The 26,212-nt window shown below is 43.2% G+C and overlaps 1 long non-coding RNA gene across 3 annotated transcripts in view; it reads left to right on the top strand.

Moving 5' to 3' along the window:
* The window catches only part of LOC125356299, a 49,982-nt gene extending 24,368 nt beyond the window's left edge, over positions 1 to 25,614 (top strand). For 2 of the 3 annotated variants that reach the window (XR_007211856.1, XR_007211854.1), the window contains 2 exons: positions 2,911 to 2,970; positions 25,182 to 25,614. This is a non-coding gene — a long non-coding RNA (uncharacterized LOC125356299). The remainder of the gene's footprint in view (positions 1 to 2,910; positions 2,971 to 25,181) is intronic. The other variant, XR_007211855.1, reaches the window with a different exon arrangement.
* Positions 25,615 to 26,212: the final 598 nt, after the last annotated feature.

The raw sequence follows: 26,212 nt of genomic DNA, 5'->3' as shown, positions 1-26,212 counted from the left end.
TCCTTGAAGTTAGCACTAATACCCCTTTCTTTTGTGTCTGTTCATGATTTGTGTTTTCACCTCTCCTTCTGGGGCCTCTGGCCCTATTGGAAGATTTGGTGGACAGGGCTGGTTTGGGACTTAAGGGTTCCAGATACAGTGTGGAATAAGAAGTCTTGGTGTTAACATTTTCACACATAGGTGGATGTGAATCCAGAAAAAGGGACTAACATAAGTGGTAGAGCACTTGACTAACATGAACAAGGTTTTGGGTTTAATCTCTAGTACTACCACCACCATTGAAAAAAATGATGCTAGGAATTGTACCTATGGCACCTGTATGTTAGGCAAGCATGTACTCTACTACTGAGATATATTCTCTGTCCTGATTCCTTGTATTCATGGTAAAACACATTTCCTTCTTTTTTCCACTTATACTTTCTCCAATGTCCTATTGTGTACATTGTAAATAGCATGTAATGGCTAAAGCCTCCAACTAATAGTGACTGGGGCCACATTTGACAACTAGTCAGTCACTAGGACTTGTCCTATCAACTTTCTCTTTCTCAGTATTTCTGGAATCCATCACTTTCTTTATTGTCATTACTCTGTTCCTTGTTTCTACAAATTAAGAGTATTTGTGAGAATCAAATGAGTTAATACCTGTAAAATGATTAGAAGAATAGATTAGGGGCTGGGAATATGGCATAGTGGCAAGAATGCTTGCCTCACATACGTGAAGCCCTAGGTTCGATTCCTCAGCACCACATATATAGAAAATGGCCAGAAGTGGCACTGTGGCTCAAGTGGCAGAGTGCTAGTCTTGAGCAAAAAGAAGCCAGGGACAGTGCTCAAGCCCTGAGTTCAAGGCCCAGGACTGGCAAAAAAAAAAAAAAATAGCACCTACTAAGTACTATGTGAGTGTTGGGTCTCTAATCTACTCTCATCTGTGCCTCTAGTATCTTTTTTCCCCCCTGGTGCTGGGTACTGATGAGCCTCTTTATGTTCAAGGCTAGCACTCTACCACTTGCACCACAGCACCACTTCACTCTTTTTCTGAGTACTCTGAGATAAGACTCTCTCATTGACTTTCCTGCCCAGGGTGGCTTTGAACCTCAATCCACAAATCTCACCTTCTGGGGTACCTAGGGTCACAGGCTTGAGCCACCAGCACCTGGCTCCAGTATCTTATTATTTTGATATTTTATTTGTGTGTTGTGACTACTTTGTCTTTTTCCAGCAGTGAGCCTGACAGGGATTTTCTTGCCCTGGAAGGGGGTACATATATGCTGAGGATCAAGGCAGAGGATCAAGGTAGGAAGATCGTTTACTTAGGGTTGCTGAAAATAGAATAATAGAGTGGGGTGAAATTGTAATCAAGGTAGGAAAAAAGGCCTTAGGGATATAAGGTGAGGCAGCATTGAAACAGGAAGCTGATTCATTAGGTCTGAAACTTAGAACAGGAGAGTGGGTGGAGTGTAAGAAGGGACAGAGTCATGCAGTTCAGGATTAAGGTCATAAATCTTAGCAATTACTTAAATTGTCTTTTAACATTCTTACCTTTTTAGTCCAGAACCTGCCTTTTGGGAAGGATCAGATAGTTGACATGTAAGGATTTCAATGTGGTTACATATTACTTTATTTTTATTTTATGTGCTGCTTACATTAAAATCAAATCCCCAGAAAACCTACCTTACCTTTCCTTTTTCCCTCCCTCAGTTTCTGCTGCTAGGAGACTGTCTTCTGTTCTTTTTTAATATCATTCTAGTTTATCTTAGAAACAGGTTTCCTTTATGGAAGCCTACAGCAGTCCTGGGTCTCTCTTCAGGCAGGTTGGAGGAAGTGAACATTCCTCAGGCTACCTCTTCTCACTGAATGAGACCTAGGAGCTAGCATCATTGGCCTTAAGATTTCACAGAGTTCTGTCAAACCTGAATGTAGAATTTCGGGGAAGGATATGAGTACATAGACTATAGGGTGGAACTCTTACTAGTGAAAACACTATAAGAAGTAGTGGAAAAGGCTGGCTATAGTGGCATATATCTATAATCCCAACACTCTGGAGGCTGAAGGAGGCAATCATGAGCTTGAGGCCAGTCTTGGCCACATAGTGAGACTGTTTCAAAATACAAAAATAAAAACAAGATAAGTGGGAGCCTGGGTTGATGAGTGTAGATGCTGATATCTGAAGGTATGGAGTGAACTTCAAATTTTATGACCTGGAATGGTCCTCAGATTTATGGCAGGGATGGGAGGCTATGAGATGCCAACTAGGTAGTTGTGAGCAGTGTTGGCCATTAGCCCTTAGAAATGTTTTGAGTGCTTCCTATGTAGTCTAGAGCTATACTGCAGGATGGAGGTTGAGTGAATGGGTTGTGGTATCATGAGACTAAAAAGATATGTTTTTGAGGAGAGGTGTGTTGTCTTCCGAAGGTTGGATGGGGTGATTGTGTACATAGACTGGACAGTCTATGCAAGTCATCTGGCCTATCTGAGGGAGGCAGTTGCGCATTCCCTCCGCGCCACCACCCCCCCCCCGCTTCTACAGGGAAAACCATCGCCAGCTCACTTCAGATAAGAACTTTCCTCCATTATTACTCTTTCGATGATTTTTGAAGCTTTAATGCATCAGAATTATCTTTAGGTGTAAGAGTTGTAGGCTGGATATCTGTAGTTGTTTTTGTTTTGTTTGTTTTGCCAGTCCTGGGGCTTGAACTCAGGGCCTGGGCACTGTGCTTGAGCTTCTTTTGCTCAAGGCTACCACTCTTAACACTTGAGCCACAGTGCCACTTCTGCCTTTTTCTGTGTATGTAGTGCTGAGGAATTGAACCAGGGCTTCATGCAGGCTAGGCAAGCACTCTACCACTAAGCCACATTCCCAGCCCCAGGACTGGATATTTGTTTAACATATAGATTCATGTTTTCTTCTAGATAATCTAGCTTAGTGAGTGGAGAATGGTGGCTTGGAATCAGATTTGATCATTTTCACAGGTAATTCTGATACCAGTCATCTTAAGATCATATTTGAAGAAATTGACTGGGAGGGGTGTAGCTTTTCACAGCTCCTCACCCCTAAAGTAACATGAGGTGGCTGTCATGCAGTGGGGATGAGGTGGCTGTCATGCAGTGGGGGTGATGAAGCTGTCTTTATGCTCTGGCACCCTAATCTCCTGTTGTTGCTCTAGGGACAGAGCCAGATGAGGTAAAGAGCTTAATGTTTGTTCTGTCTGCCCAATTGCAGATCAGTATCTTCGGGCCTTATAGGGACTTTGGCTTCATAGCTACAGAGAAAACCTGGGGGTTGCCTCTTGAGTTCTTATCTTTGTGTACATTGTCCCTCTTCTAGGCCTTCCTTATCTGGTATCTGCACTGTCTTTAGTCACCTGTGGTTCTCATTCATCTTTTATTAAGAACTAATTTCATCTTTCTTCTTTTTGTTTTGTTTTGTTTTTTGCCAGTACTGGGGCTTGCACTCAGGGCCTGAGTACTGCCCCTGGCTTCTTTTTTTGCTCAAGGCTAGCACTCTACCTCTTGAGCCACAGCGCCACAGCGTATGTGGTGCTGAGGAATTGAACCCAAAGGCTTCATGCATACAAGGCAAGCACTTTACCACTAGGCCACATTCCCAGCCTTCATCTTTCTTCTTTAAAAATCCTCTGTTGCATCCATTTTATTTAGTCAAATCCAAATGTCACAGTTTGTAATAGCAGTCTTCACAATTTGGTCTAAATAAAGGCCTTGCAATATCTGGTTTCTGCATGGTTCTCAAATCTCATCCCATACTTTCTCCTTTCCTGTGGCGGGTACCATCATTTGCTTGCATTTCCAATCATCTCTGGCTTCTGGGCCTTTGCAGTACTATATGGTTCTACCTGGAATACTCTTTGTTCTGATCTTTGTCCCTTGCCTTTAAGAAGCAATGAGGTGGTCTGGGATTATAGCCTAGTGGCAAGTGTGCTTGCCTTGTATACATGAAGACCTGGGTTCGATTCCTCAGCACCACATACGCAGAAAAGGCCAGAAGTGGCACTGTGGCTCAAGTGGTAGATTGCTACTCTTGAGTTAAAAGAAGCAAGGTACAGTGCTCAGGCCCTGAGTCCAAGCCCCAGGACTGGCCAAAAAAAAGAACCAATGAGGTAGCCCTCCCCCTTAGAGGTCTTTCCTGACCTCTTAATACTCCAGTTCAGTTCAATACTTCAGTTACTGAAGATCACTTGATGCCATTTAACTATTCATTTTTCTCTCTTAGTAGCTTATAAATTCCATGAGGGTAGGGACCCTCTCGTTTTTGTTTTTTTTTTGGCCAATCCTGGGGCTTGAACTCAGGGCCTGAGCACTGTCCCTGGCTTCTTTTTGCTCAAGGCTAGCCATTTCTGGCCATTTTCTGTATATGTGGTGCTGGGGAATCGAACCCAGGGCCTCATGTATACAAGACAAGCACTCTTGCCACTAGGCCATACCCTCTTGTTTGTAGTCAAATTTTTAGTACCTTTTGCATAAGTACTAAACCAATCTGTACATTTTTATCTTACTAATTTCTGTTTTGCTGCATTGAGGCAATGCACAACTTTTTTTTTGCCAGTCCTGGGCCTTGGACTCAGGGCCTGAGCACTGTCCCTGGCTTCTCTTTGCTCAAGGCAAGCACTCTGCCACTTGAACCACAGCACCACTTCTGGCCGTTTTCTATATATGTGGTGCTGGGGAATTGAATCCAGGGCTTCATGTATATGAGGCAAGCACTCTTGCCACTAGGCCATATTCCCAGCCCCAATGCACAACTCTTATCCTCTGAATTTTCTCTTTGCTCAACTTGACTGATTCTTCTTCTTTCTTCTTTTTTTTTTTTTTTTTTTTTTGCCAGTCCTGGGCCTTGAACCTCAGGATCTGAGCACCATCCCTAGCTTCTTTTTTTTTTTTTTTTTTTTTTTTTACCAGTCCTGGGCCTTGGACTCAGGGCCTGAGCACTGTCCCTGGCTTCTTCCCGCTCAAGGCTAGCACTCTGCCACTTGAGCCACAGCGCCGCTTCTGGCCGTTTTCTGTATATGTGGTGCTGGGGAATCGAACCTAGGGCCTCGTGTATCCGAGGCAGGCACTCTTGCCACTAGGCTATATCCCCAGCCCCCTAGCTTCTTTTTGCTCAAGGCTAGCACTCTTACCACTTGAGCCACAGCGCCACTTCTGGCCGTTTTCTATATATGTGGTGCTGAGGAATCGAACCCAGGGCTTCATGTATACAAGGCAAGCACTCTAGGCCATATTCCCAGCCCCTTCTTATTTCTTTTTTCTGTCTCACTTTTTGTTTTTATTTTTGGTGATGGTACTAATACTGGAATTTCATCTCACAGCTGCACATTTGTTAGACAGCTACTCTACTACTTCTGCCACTCCTCTAGCTCTGTCAGATTCCTTCTTGTCCTTTGTAGTTCTCTAAGTATATTTTTGACCTTTCCAAGCATTCCTACATCAGTAGAGATAGCACTTCATTGTTGTTGTTTGTCAGTTGTGGGGCTTGAACTCTGGGCCTGGGCACTGTTCCTGAGCTCTTCAGCTCAAGGCTCATGCTCTACCACTCGAGCCACAGCACCATTTCCAGTTTTCTGGTAGTTAATTGGACCTTGTTGCCCGGGCTGGCTTTGAACCTCGATCCTCAGATCTCAGTCTCCTGAGTAGCCAGGATTACAGGCATGAGCCACTGGTGCCTGGCTTTGTTGCTTTAAATTTTTTTTCCTTCTTTCCCTCCCCTCCCTCTTTTCCCTCCCTCCTCTCTTTTGTTCTTTTGTACTTTTAGAGACAAGGTCTCTATGTATTTGTAGCCCAGACTGGTTTCAAACTCACAATCCTCTTGTTTTTCTGCCTTCTGAGTGCTGGATTTAGAGGTATGTGCCACCACACTCAACTTATTTATTGTTATTAAGTAGTTGCACAAAGGGGTTATAGTTCCATAAGTCAGGTTACAGTGCTTCTTTGTCATTATCACTCCTTCCTTTTTTATCCCTTATTTTACAACTCTCTCATCCCTACTCACATTCTGCTTTGTTCTTTATTTTTTGTTGTTTTGCCAGTCCTGGGGCTTGACCTCAGGGCCTGGGCACTGTCCTTGAGCTTCTTTTTGCTCAAGGATAGCACTCTACCACTTGAGCCATGGCACTTCGAGCTTTTTTATTTCTTTTCTCTTAATGTTGTTTCCTTGATTTTATTATTTATTTATTTTGAGACAGGGTCTTGCTGTATAGTCTAGGGTGGTCCCAAACTCCTAACAGCCTAGGTTACAGGCCTATGTTACCAGCTGATTTTTTATTAATTTTTTTTTACTTAGCGTTGGAAACATCTTATATCAATAAACACAGAATAAATAGCTGAATTATTTCAGTGAGTGCATATACTATGCATTTTCTTCCCTAATGTATAACCTACTTATCTCATGTTTATGAGCATTTTCTGATTCTCCTAAAATTTTGATGTTCTCCTTTCCTTATCTCGTTATATTTTTATTTAATGCCACCTGATACAGTACATGTTTTTCTTGTTTACTGCCTAAGTTTCTCAATTAGAATGTAAGCTCCGTGAAAACAAGGACTTTTTTCTTTTTTTAAGCTAATCAAAAATATTTATTACATAGTTGATGCTTAAGTATTTGTTGAGTGAATGAATTAGACTGTTGACATACTTTTTCTTTTTTGGAAGTACTGGAGTTTGAACTCAGCCTGGAGTTCAAACTATAGTACTTCCTACTTACTTAGCTTGCTTATTCAGTTGGTCCTCTACCACTTGAGCAAAGCCCCTAGACTAGCTTTTGCTGGTTATTTTAGAGGTGGAGTCTCATAGACTTTTTTTTGCCAATGTTGGTTTTAAATTATAATTCTGGATTTCAGCCTTTTGAGTAGCTGGGATTACAGATATTAGCTATTGGCATCTTGTCGTCTTCTTCTTCTTCTTCTTCTTCTTCTTCTTCTTCTTCTTCTTCTTCTTCTTCTTCTTCTTCTTCTTCTTCTTCTCCTTCTCCTTCTCCTTCTCCTTCTCCTTCTTCTCCTTCTCCTTCTCCTTCTCCTTCTCCTTCTCCTTCCTTCCTTCCTTCCCTCCTCCTCCTCCTCCTCTTTCTTCTCCTTCTCCTCTCTTCTCTCCTTCTCCTTCTCCTTCTCCCCTTCCTTCCTTCCTTCCTTCCTTCCTTCCTTCCTTCCTTCCTTCCTTCCTTCCTTCCCTCCCTCCCTCCCTCCCTCCCTCCTTCCCTCCTCCCTCCCTCCCTCCCTCCCTCCTCCTCCTCCTCCTCCTCTTCCTCCTCCTCTTCCTCCTCCTCTTCTTCTCCTTCTTCTCCTTCTCTTCCTTCTCCTTCTCCTTCTCCTTCTTTTGTAATACTTTGGCTATTATGAACAGCATATGATAAGCATCCTGGTATATGGATCTTTGCACTTGTACACTATCCTTAGTGTAAGTCCTAAGAAATGGAACAGCATTTACAGCATTTAATTTATGGAACTAAACTACCTTTAAGAATATACATTTCCGGGCTGGGGATATAGCCTAGTGGCAAAAGTGCCTGCCTCGGATACATGAGGCCCTAGGTTCGATTCCCCAGCACCACATATACAGAAAACGGCCAGAAGCGGCGCTGTGGCTCAAGTGGCAGAGTGCTAGCCTTGAGCGGGAAGAAGCCAGGGACAGTGCTCAGGCCCTGAGTCCAAGGCCCAGGACTGGCCAAAAAAAAAAAAAAAAAAAAAAAAAAAAAGAATATACATTTCCATCTGGGTGTAGTGGTAGTCTATTACCTTAGCATTGGGAAGGTTAAGAAAAGAATATCTCAAGTTTGAGGTCAGTCTGGAGTACATAGTAAGACTGTTGGGGGGTGGGGTGGGATAAAAACAATGTAAGTAGGGCTGTAGCTCAGGTGATGAATGCTAGCTTTGAGCCAAATACTTAGGGACAGCACCCAGGTCTGGAGTTCAAGCCCTAGGTTCAAGCCCCAGGACCGGCAGAGAAAAACATGCCTATAATCCTAGCTGATTACAAGAGGCTGAGCTCAGGGGTCAAGGTTCAAAGCCAATCCAGGCAGGAAAGTCCATGGAACTCATATCTTCAATTAGACACCAAAAAACTAGAAGTGGCACTGTGGCTCAAAGTAGTAGAGTGCTAGTCTTGAGCAAAAAAAGCTGAGGGACAGTGCCCAGGCCCTGAGTTCAAGCCTTAGGACCAACAAAATAAATGAATAAATAAACAGTAAGTGTGGCTTTATTGATAGTAAGCTTGTTTAGCATGTAGGACCTCTGGAGGTCAGTCAGTACTGCTAACAGACAAATGCCTATCCACAGCATATGGGATTGCCTGTTTCCTCATGGCTTTAAGAAAACTTGTTTTTTGTGTGTTGGTCCTAGGGCTGGAACTCAGGCCCTAGGCACTGTTTCTGAGCTTTTGTGCTTAAGGCTAGCATTCTATCACTTAAATATCACTTAAAACTCATCTCTACTTCTGGCGTTTTTCTTTTTTGTGTGCTTAATTGGAGATAAAGAGTCTCATGCACTTTAGAAGCTAACTTGGATCCTTAGAACTCAGCCTCCTGAGTAGTTAGGATTACAAGCATGAACTAACAGCCCATTTACAACACTGTCCTTTATTTATTTATTAATTTACTATTATTATTATTATTATTAATTTTTTTTTTTTTGGCCAGTCCTGGGCCTTGGACTCAGGGCCTGAGCACTGTCCCTGGCTTCTTTTTGCTCAAGGCTAGCACTCTGCCACTTGAGCCACAGCCCCACTTCTGGCCGTTTTCTGTATATGTGGTGCTGGGGACTTGAACCCAGGGCCTCATGTATACGAGGCAAGCACTCTTGCCATTAGGCCATATCCCCAGCCCCTTATTATTATTTTTTTGTCTTTTCCATCTAACAGGTGAAACATAGTCTTACTTTTTTTTTTTTTTTTTTGCCAGTCCTGGGCTTTGGACTCAGGGCATGATCACTCTCTCTGGCTTGTGTTTTGCTTAAGGCTAGCACTCTGCCTCTTGAGTCACAGTGCCACTTCTGGCCTTTTCTATATATGTGGTGCAGTGGAATCGAACCCAGGGCTTCATGTATATGAGGCAAGCACTCTTGCCACTAGGCCATATTCCCAGCCTGAAACATAGTCTTAAAACATGGTGGTTTACAAATGGATTTTGAGCTGAGTATGCCTGTTACCCTAGTTATTCAGGAGACAGGTCTGAGGATTAAGGCTTGAAAGCAGCCTAGGAAAGAAAGTTTGTCAGACCTTTATCTCCAATTAGCTGCCAAGAAAGAAAGAACAAAAAGCCAGAAGTAAAGCTGTGCGTCTAGTGGTAGAGCACCAGCCTTCAGCTAAGGGACAGGGTCCAGGCTCTGAGTTTAAGCACACAAAAAAGTAAAAAACAAAAACCAAGGTACAAAGAAGCTGGAGGTTTGTCTTAAGTGGTAGAGGCCTGCTTTGCAAACTCAAGGTTTTTAATTTGGTTCCCAATACTGCCAAAAGAGGAAATAAACAAATAAATGTCTACTGGTTTTCCTTGGCTCTTCCAAAGCCAGTATCAGATGACATCTTTAAAATCCTGTCCTAGGTGCTGGTGGCTCATGTTTATAATCCTAGCTATTTAGGTGGCGGAGACCTAAAGAATTGTGATTTGAAGCCAGCTGGGGCAGAAAAGTTGTAATGGAGCCACCTCCATTAACCAGCAAAATGAACTGGAGGTATGTCTCAAGGAATTGAGTGCTAGCCATGAGCAAGGACACTTAGTAAGAGCAGGAGGCCCCGTTCAAGCCCCTGGTACTCTCTCTCTCTCTCTTTCTCTCTCTCACACACACTACCCTAAAACACTTTGTCTTAAGCAGTTGAAATAAGTTTTTATCTCTAATACTTTGTCTTTAATATATATTATAAAATAGTAATAAATACAAAATAAATATAAGGAAATACAGCAAAGTATAAGGAAAATGCAGCAAAATTCTGATTTTTACAGTGGTGCCTAATTTGACAAATGTAGAATAACTTAAAAGTATTTATTGTTATTGTCTCTGCTTTGCCAATTCCCTAAGCACATGCTGCTGTTGTACAATCTTGCCTGAACCAGTCCCTCTGTCACCTACACTTCATTTTTAGTTCCTCTTTATACCATCTGTTGAAGTTGCCAGCCAGCCTTTTCCACTTCCCAGGAGTGCCCAGGCCTCCCACAAACTGTTCAAGGGCTCTGACCAGTTCAAGTCCTGTTGCTTGATTTCAAAGAATTTAAAATAGTGTTGGAAAATATCCTAGGAAAAACATATCACAGTGACTTCCTGGCTAAGGAAGTAGTAAGTACTAGCTAGAGCAAGAGGTATAACAAAGGCTCCCAAATTCTAGTGGCATTCAGCAATCTGAGTTGATGTTCTCTAGCTCTAAACAGGCTGTGTTTGCAGGGAAGAAGGTGATTCTCTGCTTCTTTATCCTCTGGGAAAGCCTCTCCATTAAATATCCTCCCTTTCTTTGGAATTTCCAGAATCCTTATTAAAGTACAGAAATACCCCTGCAGAGTTAATATGGGAATTCAGTAACATTTGAATTCATTTCACCAGACATGCTTTCTTTTGAACAATATAGTTAGATCAGCTCTTGTAGGGGATGGGAATTTGGGCAGGGTATATGAAAGAAATAGAAGGTTTGTGGGACACTCACAAAGTTCTGCTTTGGATAGCAGAAAATAGCTTGAGGACACCAGGTGCATGATGAGTTAGATGAACAGAAGTTCATATCCCTTTGGGATCAAGCATATGTTAAATGCTTTTTTCCTATTTTCTTATTTAATTATAATGCAATGAAGAAGTATCATTCCCCAGTTTTGCACTTGGGGAAGCTGAAAGCCAAAGAAGCTATGTAACTTATTCAGAGTCATACAGCTAATAAGAGGGTAAACTAGGATTTATTTCTTGTCAGTTCTATTGAACTCTAAAGCTATGCTGTTTCCACACACAGCTTTACTGACTTTGATAAGATTTAGGAAAGAAGAATGGGACAAATGGGAAGATACTATCTTTTCCTTCCCTCCCTCCTTCCCTATCTCCTCCCTCCCTCCCTTCCTCTTTCCCTTCCTCCCTCTCCCTCTCTCCCCCCCCCTCTCTCTTTTTCTCCCTCCCTCCCTTCCTCCTTCCTTTCTTTTTAGTCCTGGAGCTTGAACTCAGGGTTTAGGCATTGCTCCTGAGCTTTATTTGTGCAAGGCTAACACTCTACCACTTGAGCCTCAGTGCCACTTCCGTGTTTTTTTTTTTTTCTTCTGTTTATGTGGTATTGAGGAATTGAACCCAAGACTCCATGCATGCTGGGCAAGCATTCTACCACTAAGCCACATTCCCAGACCATACCATCTTTCTTTACCTCATAATTTTGTTTGTAATGACTTGTTTAGCCAGAGCATCCTATTTCTAGAATACTAAGTTCTATATAGAGAGATTCTATAACAGTGTGTAATAGCATGGCTATATGTCTGTTGTTTAGGTCTTCAGGGTTACCCACAAGTATTAAAATACCAGTAGTAATTGGTTTACTGCTTAAGTGACTCTGTCCTCTTCCTAATCACAAAATCTGATGTGTCTCAGTGAGAAAGTCATGATTTGGTAGAGGTGAAGGTGTGGTATGCCCTTATTGTATGTGCTAGAGCTAATGACTATTTTACAATTGTTAAGAGGTTAATAAAAGGTGTCTCTTTTGCCTTTATTTGTTTTGACAGTGCTGGGGTGTGAGCTAGTCTTGTGCTTGCTAAGCTGGCATTTTACTGAAACATGCCGATAGCCCTGCTTTTGCTGGTTATTTTGGAGATGGAGTCTAGAGAACTTTTCTGTCTGGGCTGTCTTCTGAATCTCAGCCTCCTGAGTAGCTAGGATTGTAAGTGTGAGCCACCAGCATGTAGCTTCTTTGCTTTTCTAAGAGAGAAGACCAGATGTCAGTGAGTGCTGGCATAGACTCAGGGGATCCTGATCTCTGGGGTAGCAGAGAAGGTGTCTTAAGGGTGTTGTATAAAAGAGGACTGGTCTGTCAAGTAGTATATTTTCATGGTAACCAAGAATGTTTCTTGTCCCACAGAAACTTATTTCATTTGCTATTGCTTGGAATTCTACAACAAAAATTTCATTGTCTTGACTTAAAAACTTTGAGATCTAGTTGAAAATGAAAGTTGAGGGTATAAAGTATATACTTAGTGTACTTGAGGGCCTAGGTTTTGATCCTTAGCACTGGAAAGAAAAAAATAATACTCTAGAAAGACACTTGATTTTAAGCATCTTGGTTATGTAAGTGGAACTGTGTGAGAGAGATTCTGGTGTTTATGGTGTTGCTTTCTGACAAGCAGACTATGGAAAGGATAAGAGAAAGCACCATGCCATAGTTGGAGGGGCAGGAAAGACACCAATGAGTTAGGTAAAGGCCCTCAAAAAAGAAGCCAGGGTCTTCAAGAAACACTTTTATTTCCTTCAGAGTTTTGTCTCTAAAAAGACAAGTAGCTGCTGGGGATATGGCCTAGTGGCAAGAGTGCTTGCCTCGTATACACGAGGCCCTGGGTTCAATTCCCCAGCACCACATATACAGAAAACGGCCAGAAGTGGCGCTGTGGCTCAAGTGGCAGAGTACTAGCCTTGAGCAAAAAAAAGAAGCCAGGGACAGTGCTCAGGCCCTGAGTCCAAGGCCCAGGACTGGCCAAAAAAAAAAAAAAAAGACAAGCAGCTGAAGTTGCTAAGGATGGAGGTTTTAGGCCCCCAAAATAAGAGTGTTGGATTGAGAGATTTCCTACCAACTAGCATGCTAAGATGTTGGCAGTATGGATGGTAGCAGACAGAGTGTAACCAGGAGTGCAGAAGCTTTGAGTCTGTGGTTTGCTGTGATGTCCTCAGACAGCAGATGAAATAGTCACAGATCTTAGGAAGGGCGGGACTCCTAGGCCTAGCTTCCCAGAAATGATGCAAAATAGTGGTGCAAAAGAGGACACCAGTGACAACATGGGTGGGCAGAGTACTTCCTCCATTGCTGCTGATCACAGACAATTTCTGATCTCTATTTTCTCAATGACTTATTTTGCTTTTTTTTTTTTTTTCCCTCCAGTTCTGGGGCTTGAACTCAGGGCCTGGGCACTGTGCTTGAGCTTCTTGTGCTCAAGGCTAGCACTCTACCACTTGAGCCACAGTGCCACTTCTGCCTTTTTCTGTTTATGTAGTACTGAGGAATCGAACTCAGGGCTTCATGCATGCTAGGCAAGCACTCTACCACTAAGCCACATTCATGACTTACTTTGAGACAGAGCTTTGCCAGAAAGCAAAATAAACTATGTCAAAAGCAATGACAAGGGGCTGGGAATGTGGCCTAGTGGCAGGAGTGCTTGCCTCACATACATGAAGCCCTAGGTTCGATTCCTCAGCACCACATATATAGAAAACGGCCAGAAGTGGTGCTGTGGTAGAGTGCTAGCCTTGAGCAAAAAGAAGCCAGGGACAGTGCTCAGGCCCTGAGTCCAAGACCCAGGACTAGCAAAAAAAAAAAAAAAAAAAAAAAAAAAAGCGGTGACAAGATGGGTGCCGGTACTTAAACCTTAATTCTATCTTTTTTTTTTTTTTTTTTGCCAGTCCTGGGCCTTGGACTCAGGGCCTGAGCACTGTCCCTGGCTTCCTTTTGCTCAAGGCTAGCACTCTGCCACTTGAGCCATAGCGCCACTTCTGGCCATTTTCTGTATATGTGGTGCTGGGGAATCGAACCCAGGGCCTCATGTATACGAGGCAAGCTCTCTTGCCACTAGGCCATATCCCCAGCCCCTAAACCTTAATTCTAGATACTCAGGAGGCTGAGGTCTGAGGATCACAGTTCAAAACCAGCCTGGGCAGGGAAGTCCATGAGATACTTATCTCCAATAAACTACTCAGAAAAAGCCAGAAGTAGAGCTGTGGCTCAAGTGGTAGAGCGCTAGCCTTGAGCATAGAGAGGCTCAGGGATAGTGCCCAGGCCCTGAGTTCAAGCCCCAGGATTGGCAAAAAAAAAAAAAAAAAAAGATACAGTTCCTTCTTGCCCACTAACTGGCAGTGAAAGAAGCAGATTCAGATCTTGCCAGGGTAGTCCCTATGTTTTGGACATAACACTTGTTTGAGTTTCTTCAGAGAGCTTTCCTTGTTGAGTAGGCACCATCTTTTTTTTTGGCCAGTCCTGGGCCTTGGACTCAGGGCCTGAGCACTGTCCCTGGCTTCTTCCCGCTCAAGGCTAGCACGCCGCCACTTGAGCCACAGCGCCACTTCTGGCCGTTTTCTGTATATGTGGTGCTGGGGAATCGAACCTAGGGCCTCGTGTATCCGAGGCAGGCACTCTTGCCACTAGGCTATATCCCCAGCCCAGGCACCATCTTTTAACAAAATTTATTAGTGTTCATAAACCACCATTATTATTTGAATTTTCCTGGCTTTTCCTTCGGGAGGGAATCTTTGACATAGGTAACTCAAATCTCAGTGTTCTTCCCTGCTTCTCAAATGCGTTTGTAGGTGTCTCCCAACTGAAGGATGCAACTCCTACTGTCCACAGCTCACCTTAAATCTAGAGCTGTGTGTGTGTGTGTGTGCGCCCCTGGTCCTTGAACTCAGGCTCTGAGTGTTGTTTCTGAGCTTTTTTTGCTCAAGGTGAGTGTACTCTACCACTTGAGCCACAGCTCTACGTAGTTTGGGGTTTTTGTTAGTTAACTGGAGATATGAGTCTAATGGACTTCCCTGCTTGGACTAGCTTTGAACCATGATCTCAGTCTCCTAAATAGCTTAAGATCATAGGTGTGAGCTGAGGGCTCTTTCACCAAGGGTTGCTACCTTTGGCTTCCCTGATACTAATTTGTTTTTTTTTTAAATTTTTATTATCAAACTGATGTACAGAGTAATTTTTTTTTAATATCCAGGAGACTAGCTTAGGACCTCATGCTTGCAAGTCAGATACTATACCACTTGAGCCATGCCTCATGCTCCTTTTTGCCTTTTGGTTGTTTTCAAGATAGTGTATTTGTTTTTAAATGCTCAGGCCAGCCTGGGTTGTGATCTTTCTACTTTTGTGCTTCCTATGTCATTAAGTGTGATAGACTCACTATGCCTCCCTTGTAGCTGGGATGACATGCTCATGTCATTGAATGTGGTGAGTCTTTTATGGCTGGTCTGGCTTCAGAACCTCAGTCCTTCATCTCCACCTCCCAAGTAGCTAGGAGAGCCTTTTTTTTTTTCTCGTATAAATTGAGCTTCATAGGTAGAATGTTGTTCCTGCATAGCTTTCCTTTTGCTAATCATCTTGAACTCTGCCTTCTATTCTTTGGGTTAACTGGATCTCATGCTTCTCTGTCCAGCTATTCTTCTAGAACAAGACTCTTAGCTGTTTTATATTTCTTTTGTTCTGGGTTTCATGCTAGCTTTCTTAACTGCCAGTGTCTCAAAAAAATTTTTTTTGCCCCTTTGCTGGCATTGGGTTTGAACTCAGGGCCTGGCTCTTATTGGACTTGATTGTTCTGTTGCACCATACCACTTGAGCCACATCTTCAGCTCAGCCTTTTGTTGCAGAAGTATTGCAGACTTCCTGGAGCCTAGGTTCAAAAAAGAACTTTTAATAAACATTGTAAAACTCCAAAAGGGAAATAGAGAGTTAATTTTCCAAACCTATTTAACTAGAGAACTCCCTTTCCCCCATCTCTTTGTGGAGTATTTATTTATTTATTTTTGGCCAGTCCTGGGGCTTGGACTCAGGGCCTGAGCACTGTCCCTGGCTTCTTCTTGCTCAAGGCTAGCACTCTGCCACTTGAGCCACAGCGCCACTTCTGGCCATTTTCTGTCTGTGTGGTGCTGGGGAATCGAACCTAGGGCCTCATGTATACGAGGCAAGCACTCTTGCCACTAGGCCATATCCCCAGCCCCTGGTGGAGTATTTATTGAAGTCTCAAAGAATATAGGGTTTGGTGAAGCAGTTTTGGAAAATTTGAGGTCCTATCCCAAAAGAAGACACAGAAAGTAGAGTAATTCCAAGTGAAGGCGATGGGGACAACTAGTAAAAGAAATTTTGAGGCATTTGGTCCCTCATGGTACCCTCTGTGCAACAAATGCCCAAACTGAACATATCTAAGGCTCATGGGTTTGATCTCTAGCCCCACACAAAAAAAGAAGAAAGTATTTGTTGCTATCTGGGGCTGAAGGAATAGGAACTCTTAGTTTGTGGCTAGAAATTTAAATTAGTACAACCTGAGTTCGTGTGTGTGTGTGTGTGTGTGTGTGTGTGTGTGTACATGTACTTACCGAGGCTTGAATTCAGGGCTTAGGCTCTGTCCTTAATATTTTTTATCAAAGCTGGTGCTCTACTACTTGAGCCACAGCTTCACTTCTGGCTTTTAGGTGGCAATAAGAGTCTTACAGGGGCTGGGAATGTGGCTTAGCGGTAGAGTGCTTGCCTAGCATGCTTGAGGCCCTGGGCTCAATTCCTCAGAACCACATAAACAGAAAAAGCTGGAAGTGATAGTGTGGCTCGCCAGGGACAATGCTCAGGCTCTGAGTACAAGCCCCAAGACTGGCCAAAAAAAGAATCTTACAGACTTTCTAGTGTGTGCTGGCTTTGAACTATGATCCTAAGATCTCAGCCTTCTGAATAGTTAGGATTACAGCATGAGCCACCGACACCCAGCTGGGGATATAGCCTAGTGGCAAGAGTGCCTGCCTCGGATACACGAGGCCCTAGGTTAGATTCCCCAGCACCACATATACAGAAAACGGCCAGAAGCAGCGCTGTGGCTCAAGTGGCAGAGTGCTAGCCTTGAGCGGGAAGAAGCCAGGGACAGTGCTCAGGCCCGGAGTCCAAGGCCCAGGACTGGCCAAAAAAAAAAAAAAGAAAAGAAAAGATAATTTCTGGGGGCTGCGAATACGGCCTAGTGGCAAGAGTGCTTGCCTTTTATACATAAAGCCCTGGGTTCGATTCCTCAGCACCACATATATAGAAAAAGCAAGAAGTGGCGCTGTGGCTCATGGCAGACTGCTAGCCTTGAGCACAAAGAAGCCAGGGACAGTGCTCAGGCCCTGAGTTCAAGCCCCAGGACCGGCAAAAAAAAAAAAAGATAATTTCTGTTAAAATTGTGCTGTACAATTTTTATGGGCTTTTAGTTTTGTAGTTTTGAAGTACTGGGGAGCAAACTGTGGGCTTTGCACATGCTAGGCAAGTGCTCTACTACTGTCTGAGCTACATCCCAGACTTTTGCTGTGCAATTTTTTTTTAATTTTTATTTTTTGGTGCAGGTACTAGGGCTAAAAACTCAGGGCCTAGGTGCACTGTCCTTGAGCTTCTTTGCTCAAGGTCAGTGTTCTACCACCAGAGCCATACTTGAGCTAGCTTTCTGTGGTTAAATGAAGATCACAATCTCATGACATTTTCTTTCCTTAGCTGGCTTCAAACTGCAATCCTCAGATGTCAGCCTCCTGAGTAGATAGGGTAACAAGGGTGAGCCACAGGCGCCAGCTGCTGTGCAATTTTTTAAATGTATACACAGTTATGGCTGTGTTTTGTTCAGGTAAAATAGGTACATATAATATTTTTTCACACAAATATTGTGATCGGGCTGGGGATATGGCCTAGTGGCAAGAGTGCTTGCCTCGTGTACATGAGGCCCTGGGTTCAATTCCCCAGCACCACATATACAGAAAACGGCCAGAAGTGGCGCTGTGGCTCAAGTGGCAGAGTGCTAGCCTTGAGCAAAAAAGAAGCCAGGGACAGTGCTCAGGCCCTGAGTCTAAGCCCCAGGACTGGCAAAAAAAAAACAAAATGGAGAAAAGAAAAAACGTACCAAAAACAAAAAGTGGCAAGCACTCTTGCCACTAGGCCATATTCCCAGCCCTAACCCAGCCTTATTTTATGGCTATGCATCATGGATGATTTTGAATCCTCCTGGAAATTATACCCTCTACCAGGGTAAAGCCAACTTAGGAGGTACTGGTTCTGGCTTCATAGGGACTGGGAGCTGGCCCTGCTCTGTGTTTTTCTGGCATATATTCCTAGCCACTTTTTTTGTACCCTTGGTGCACTTCTTCCAAGTCCATAATTCTGCCTAAGAAAGAATTATCCACTTGCTCCTTCAGAGAGACTTTTGGGACTGGAATATCAGTTCTGTGGAAGAAGCTCTGGATACAAGCCTCCATGTCTCACCATAGACTTACATTGGTTTCATACAGATGATATAACTGTGTTTTTAGGGAAATGGAATGTATTCATAGCATGAAATAATTTACTACTGTACTCAAGTATTCAAACTTTTTCAAAATAAAATCTGAGCCAGGAGCTGGTGACTCACACCTATATTACTAGTTACTCTGGAGGCTGAGATCTGACCATCCTAGTTCAAAACCAGCCCATGCAGACAAATCCAAGAGACTCTTACCTCCTGTTAACCAGAAAAAGGCCAGAAGTGGAGGTATGGTTCAAGTGGTAAGTGCCAGCCCTTAGCAAACCGAATGAGTGTGTAAGGCCCCAAGTTCAAGCCTCAGTTGGGGGGGACGGGACGGGCAAGGAGGATCTGATTTCCAAATAGTAATATGCAACTATTCATATTATTAACATCAAAAATAAGTTTTGGGGATTTGGAGGTGGCTCAGTTGGTAGGGCACTAGCCAATGAGCTAAAGTGGCAGGTACTGAGTTCAAGTTTGGTCTCAGACCTTTAAAGGTTTTTTCCTAGACAAACTTTATTAGTTTAGAAATAAACTAGGAAGGTATCCAGAAAGGGCAGAGTTCTCTGTTGCTACTTAGGTTATAAAAAAAATTAAAGCCTTCGAGGATATTTCTAAGGTGAGAGAGGAGGGAAAATCATTCATTCTCAATGAATTCCTTATACCCTTCCAGAGTGGCACCAGAATTGATGCTGTGGTTCAAGTGGTAGAGTGCTAGCCTTGAACACATTGAGGCTCAGGGACAGCCCCTAGGCCCTGAGTTCAAGCCCCAGGACCGGCAAAAAAAAAAAAAAAGAAAAAAGAAAAAAGGCTAAAGCAAAAAAGGCTATGAGTATGGCTCGAGTGGTAGAATTCAAACCACGAGGGCGGGGAGTATGGCCTAGTGGCAAGAGTGCTTGCCTTGTACACATGAAGCCGTGGGTTTGATTCCTCAGCACCACATATGTAGAAAACGGCCAGAAGTGGCGCTGTGACTCAAGTGGCAGAGTGCTAGCCTTGAGTAAAAAGAAGCCAGGGACAGTGCTCAGGCCCTGAGTCCAAGCCCCAAGACTGGCAAAGAAAAACAAACAAAAAACCACCGCACCATCAGCAACAAAGTAAGGCTGGGAATGTGGCTTAGTGTGATAAAGTGCTTGCTTAGCATGCATGAAGCCCTGGGTTTGATTCCTTAGTGCCACATAAACAGAAAAAGCAGGAGGTGACACTGTTGCTCAAGTAATGAGTGCTGGCCTTGAGCAAAAGAAGCTCAGGGACAATGCCCAAGCCTCTTAGTTCAAGCCCCAGGCAAAAAAAAACCCAAACTAAAACAAAAAAAAGTAAGATCTCAGTGGAGGTTCTTTGATTTAATAGGCCAACTGGATTGATTTATAATTTCCATAATAAATACTTTTGTTCATTTATCAGGTATTTATTAACTGTAGAGTTCTCTGATAATTTGATCTGAGAATACTTTTGAGGAGTTTTATGTTTCTCACACACACACATTTTGTGTGTACGCGCACGCGTGCGCGGTGTTCTAGTTCTGGGGCTTGAACTCAGGGACTGAGCACTGTCCCTGGCTTCTTTTTGCTCAGGGCTAGCACTCTACCATGTGAGCCACAGCATGACTTGTGGCTTTTTCTGTTTGCGTGGTGCTGAGGAATTGAACCGAGGGCTTCATTCCTGTTAGGCAAGCACTCTACTGATAAACCACATTCCCAGGCCCTTTATTTCTTTTTTTCCCCCCCTCAAGTCTAGCACTCTACCACTTGAGCCACGTCTCCATTTCTGACTATTTTTGGTAGTTAGTTGGAGATAAGAGTCTCACAGACTTTTCTGTTGGGGTGAGCTTTGAATTGGGATTCTCATATTCAGCTTCCTGAGTAGCTAGGATTATAGGTGTGATCTGTTGATGCCCTCCTGGCAGGTAAGTTTTAATTAAAAAGTGATACAATATAACAAATACAAACCTACTGTGGGAATTCAGAGGGAGGAGAGACTATTTTAGATACAAAGAATTAGATATAATTTTAGATATAAAGAATTAGGTAAATTTTGCAAAAACATGTTTGTTTTAATGAGCAGTTTAGGACTTGGAATGTGGCCTAGTGGTAGAGTGCTTGCCTAGCATGGATGAAGAAGCTCTGGGTTCAATCCCAACACCACATAAACATAAAAAGCCAGAAGTGGCGCTGTGGCTCAAGTGGCAGAGTGCTAGCCTTGAGCAAAAAGAAGCCAGGGAACAGTGCTCAGGCCCTGAGTTCAAGTCCTCGGACTGATAAAAATAAAACAAAACAAAAAACATTTTAAATTGTCTTTGTTTTTTGGGTGCTAGTCCTGGGGCTTGAACTCAGGGCCTGGATGCTATCCCTGGCCTTTTTTGCTCACGACTAGCTGAGCCAAAGTTTAACTTCTGGCTCTTTGGTGGTTAATTGAAGAGTCTTAAGGACTTTCTTGCCTGGGCTAGCTTTGAGCCCTGATCTTCATAGCTCAGCTTCATGGATAGCTAGTATATATACATGAATCACCAGTGCCCAGACAGTCTTTATTTCTTTTTCATTTTCCTTCTCTTTTTTGATGGTCCTGGGGCTTAAACTCTGGGCCTGGGCCCTGTTCTTTGGATTCAAGGCTGGCAGTCTACCACTTGAGCCACAGCACCACTTCTATATTTTTCTGAGTAGTGTATTAGAGATAAGAGTCTCATGGATTTTCCTGCCCGGGATGGCTTTGAACCATAGTCTTCACATCTTAGCCTCTCTAGGAGCTAGGATTACAGATGTGAGCCACTGGTCCCCAACTGCAGTTCACTCTTTTACTTTGCAGCTAGTAAATGGGAGGCAAAGGTTTGCTAAACTCAGTAGATCACTCACCTCCCCTTTTGTTCCCAATCCTCTTCTTTCTTCTTTCCCTCCCTTTCTCTCCTCTCCTTCCCTTCCTCCCTCCTTTCTTCCTCCCATTTATTTTTGCATAACTAAAATTTTAATGTGGGTGCTGGTGGCTCATGCCTGTAATCTTAGCTACTGGGAAGGCAGAGATCTGAAGCTAGTCTGGCAAAAAGCTGTCAGTGGAACTGTGACTCAAGTGGTAGAGTGCTAAACATGAGCAAAAAAGCTCAGGGACAGCACCCAAGTCCTGAGTTCAAGCCTCAGGAATGACACACATATTAAAAAAAATAGCATATATTAGTTGTATTGGGGGGGGGTTCATTGTGACATTTCCATGAATACAGTGAATCCCAATCAAACTGGCCCTCTCACCCTCCCTTCCTCATTTCCCCATTCTTAAAACATTTTCAACAATTCATTGTTCTATTTTCATACAAGTAAACTATTGTATTCTTATTTATCTTCACTCTCTGTTCACCTCCTCTTTGTCTTTGTGGCACCCTCCTCCTCAACAAAGCCTGTTTTACTTGGAGCTTTGTTTTCTCTGGGCAGAAATGAACTCATCCACTAAGAGCAAATTGCGATAATGGAGGAGATGGGTATGGGTTCAGAAAGTTCCTCTGTCAATTGCAGTGATAGGAGGGAGATGGGGGATAGCTGAAGGGAGATGAAGGGATAGCTGAACATTGACAAAGACACACCTAGTGTTAAAGAGGATCTTCATGACTCAGTGGAGCATGTAGAGATTAAAGCAGAGGACATCTCGCTGGACACTGCAACCCCAGCTACTTGTGATTCTGAGATTGGGAGAGTTTCAGCCAAAGGCCAGTTCAGGCGCACACCCACAAGACCCATTCTCAACCGGTATCAACCAGTAGCTGGACATGTGGTATGTGCCTGTCATTCCAGCTGTATGAGAGTCTGAGAACAGAAAGATTACTGCTTTAGGCCAGCCTAGGCAGAAAATTCTGTAAGATTCCATCTTAAATGGAATCTGATATGAATGGGGAGTGTGGCTTAGTTGGTAGGGATCTTACCTAGCAAGTACAAGGGCTTGAGTTCAAACACCAGCACCATGAAAAAAGAAGAAGCTGTGCGTGGTGGTATGTACCTGCAATCCTATCTATGATAGAAAACAAACTAGGCAGATTGTAGTCCAGGCCCAGACCTGGGGAAAAAATCAGGATCCTCTCAAAATAGTGTAAAAAGGGGCTGGAGGCATGTTTCAGCATTAGAATGCTTGCCTAGCAAGCTTAAAACCCTGAGTTCAAAGCCCAGTACTGCCAGAAATAATGCAGAGGTCATCTATGTTTAGAAAGAAGCTATGTGTTGTGGGACAAATGAAGATACAGGATAAAGGGTTCAGAGTATTGGTAGTATAGTTAAACTCTAGCTGGCTGAAGAAGTGAGTCAAGGAAAGGACTGATGGGTGGCAAGTGTGATAGGGAAGGAGTTTTTCAGGACTGGAAATAGCAGTGACATTAAAGAATAGAAGCTGTAGAAGAAAAGATGAGAAATATATATATGGTCATTACCAGGCAAGGTCTGCCTTGTAGTGGAAAGACAGACTGCAGCTGAGTTCTTGATGACCAAGAGGTCAGTAGATGACAGTAGTAATGCAGAGTGTAGTTGTTTGGTGTACTTGGAAAAGGGGTGTAAGAATAATGGTGTTGAAATGGCATCAAGATAGATATTTGTTTCTCCTAGTACTGTTGGGTAGAGTTTCTTTATGATGGAACCTTCATTGTGTAGAAAGCAAGTTCAAGTTCTTAAAGGACTATCAAGCTTCAGCTAGAGGGAAGGTAGCCAAGACCATTTTCAGGCACACTTTCTACATTGCCTGCCTAAGTAATGAAGTTTAATGAGGTTGGTAAGGGTGGGTTCTGGACAAGTAGGATGATTTCTGTTTTTGCCAGTCCTAGGGTTTGAACTCAGGGCCTGAGCACTCTCCCTAGCTTTTTTTTGTTCAAGGCTAGCACTCTACCTCTTGACCCACAGTGCCATTTCTGGCCTTTTCTGTTTATGTGATGCTAAGGAGTCAAACCCAGGGCTTCATACATGCTAGGCAAGCTCTCTACCAGTAAGCCATATTCCCAGCCCCAAGTAGGATGATTTCTACAGCGTCCTGGGCCATTGTTTGTAGGTATAGGAGCCTAGTTCTCTTGGGGGAATAGCTGTGGCCCTTTTGTAGGCAAAGTTTCCTTTGGCCACAAGGTGTTTTTTGTTGGTTGCCCAGGATCAGATTGGATTAGTGCTAATCTTCTTTGAGGTTAAAGTTGTTTTTATTTGTTTTTGAGGTAGAGTCTTGCTGTTTCCTAGGCTGGCTTTGAACCCAAGAATTAACTTGCCTCCACCAACTGAATGCTGGGGCTATTATTCCCAGTCCTGTGTAGAAACTTTAAAAAAGGTAGCTGGGGTGGCTGGGAATATGGCCTAGTGGCAAGAGTGCTTGCCTCCCATATGTGAAGCCCTGGGTTCAATTCCCCACTACCACATATACAGAAAATGGCCAGAAGTGGCGCTGTGGGTCAAGTGACAGAGTGCTAGCCTTGAGCATAAGGAAACCAAGGACAGTGCTCAGGCCCCAAGTCCAAGGCCCAGGACTGGCAATTAAAAAAAAAAAAGAAAGGTAGCTAGGTGCCAGTGGCTCATGCCTTTAATCCTAGCTACTCAGGAAGCTGAGATCTGAGGATCATGGTTCAAAGTCAGCAGGGTCAGGAAAGTCTACAAGATGCTTACTGCCAATTAGCCACCAGTAAGTGGCACTGTGGCTCAAGTGGTAGAGCACTTGCCTTGAGGTGAAGAGCTCAGGGACAGTGCCCAGGCCCAGAGTTCAAGCCCCATAACTGCCCCCCCCCCCCAAAACACAAATGTTCCTTGTGTAAGACTCCAAGAATTAATGGATTCTTGAACCTTTCTATTTCTTTGGGGTCTCAAGTTTATTTTTCCTCGGTTATCTTAAGTAATTCCCTTCATAGTGACAGCAAATAATGCCTCAATACATACATACATAATTTGAGAGAGTCTAGATGTACATTATTTGTAAAGATGTTTTTTGAATTTTCTCTGGTTTAGGATTCCTTGAATGTTATTAGTCCATAATTCCAGACATTTTTTTTTTTTTTTTGGCCTGTCCTGGGCCTTGACCTGAGGGCCTGAGCACTGTCCCTGGCTTCTTTTTGCTCAAGGCTAGCACTCTGCCACTTCTGGCCATTTTCTATGTATGTGGTGCCAAGGAATTGAACCCAGGGCTTCATGTATACAAGGCAAGCTCTCTTGCCACTAGGCCATATCCCCAGCCCCAATTCCAAACATTTTTATAAAAGAAACTTCCACTAGTTCAAATAAATATTTCACAGTTCTTTTTGCCCTTTCTAATTTGGCTAGATCTAGTTTGATCCTCACCCTGGCTGTAAAACCAGACTTGATCAGCTCCAGAAACAATTGCCGAGCTAGCCATTTCAGCATAGGAACCTTAGCAGAAGAGGCCATGCAGGTCAGGGCTTGAGGCATATTATTGTTCCTCTTTCAGTACCTTTTAGTGTATAATTGGCTTTGCCACATAAAAATGAGAAGCTTCTACCTGGCAAAAATCATTATAAATAATCACATAGCCAACTTGTTAGCAGCAAAAGAGTAGAAATTAGAATCAGAGACTGCCAAGAGTATTAGCTCCTTGGAATTTGCCGAGATTCTGGGAAGGCCATTGAACTTCTCATGGAACTTAGGATAGAGGAATCTAGGCAGTTTTAAAAGCATGCGTAAGGACAGGGCAGCTTTAGCTGTTAGTCTGATTGCTGTAGTGCTACAAAACTAGGGATGATTTAATAGGATACCTAAGATCTTGTTCTATGGATACTCTAGTAACTATCTTGTTATTTCTCTCTTTACACAATGGAAGCCATTTTCAGTTCCAACTTCAAAAGAGAAGCCAAACTTCCTAACAAAAGAAAGACTTTATCTGAATCTTCCTTTCCTATGAGTTACGTAGACCTTGAGGATGCTGGTTAAAGAGGCAGAATGCTTCAGTTTTCCTAGCCATACTTTTACTGAGGGGGGGACATTATTAAGGTCAGAGGACAATAGTTGATATAGGCATGGTCCTAAGTCTAGACCAATCAGAACCCTTGTGTTAATTGGAACTATTAAAAAGTGCACTCATTTCTTTACAGCTGGATTGCCAAGCCTGTAGAATGTAAGCCTCATGCTGCTGGGAGCCATCTTGCTGCCCCGAGAATGCTGTCTGAGAACAAAGCCAACATGGGTGAAATCTGAGTTGTGAGATGGAGAAAGCTGGAGATGAGATGAAGTTTTTTTGAGTAACCTGTATTTAACCATGCCTTAAGCTAGTGTAACCCTGGACATCTCCTTTACATGAGCCTAGATCTTTGTCTCCTCCTTCACGTTTATTCCACTTCATGAAGATTTGGATTTTTGTCATTTGTAGCCAGAAATGTTTTAACTAATTCATTCCATAAATTGTATATAGTTCTCATTAGAGTATATTTCAATTTTCTTTTTTACTAGATCCTTTGGTGTTAAAATGCTAAATTTGAATTAAGTTTGTTATAAAAAACCAGATTAAGACCTAATTTGTTTAGAGCACAAGTTATCTAGCATTATCCATTGTATAGTAGAAACCCAGTAAGTCTTAGGAAACAAGGAAGGTGGGAGGGAGAGGAAGGGAAGGAAGCAAGAGTGCGGGATTAAAAGACCCCTGAAACTCCTTAAGGTAATCTCTCTTTTTTTTTGGCCAGTCATGGGGCTTGAACTCAGGGCCTGGGCACTGTCCCTGGCTTCTTTTTGCTCAAGGCTAGCACTCTACCACTTGAGCCACAGTGCCACTTCTGGCACTCTATATATGTGGTGCTGAGGAATCAAACCGAGGGCTTCATGTATATGAGGCAAGCATTCTACCACTAGACCATATTCCCAGCCACCTTAAGGTAATCTTTAAGAATCCTGAGACCCTCTCAAGCCTCCCTGTTCTAAATGCCCTTAGCACCCTGTACTTTCTCCTCATAATTCTTCTTTATGGTTGCAGTGATGTGTTAATCTATTACTTTAATTAATGTCTCCTTCCCCTCACTGATCTGGCAATCCTACCCATGTAGATTTTGCTCACTAATCCATCCCCAACATTTCCAGTATGTGACATTCAACAAATGCTCACTGAATGAATTGCCCCATATAGTTAACCCAA

This window comes from Perognathus longimembris, chromosome 8 (genome assembly GCF_023159225.1).
Source record: "Perognathus longimembris pacificus isolate PPM17 chromosome 8, ASM2315922v1, whole genome shotgun sequence".
In the NCBI taxonomy this organism is placed as follows: domain Eukaryota; kingdom Metazoa; phylum Chordata; class Mammalia; order Rodentia; family Heteromyidae; genus Perognathus; species Perognathus longimembris.
Note: the sequence above shows the minus strand (reverse complement) of the source record. Positions and strands in the feature narration are given on the sequence as shown.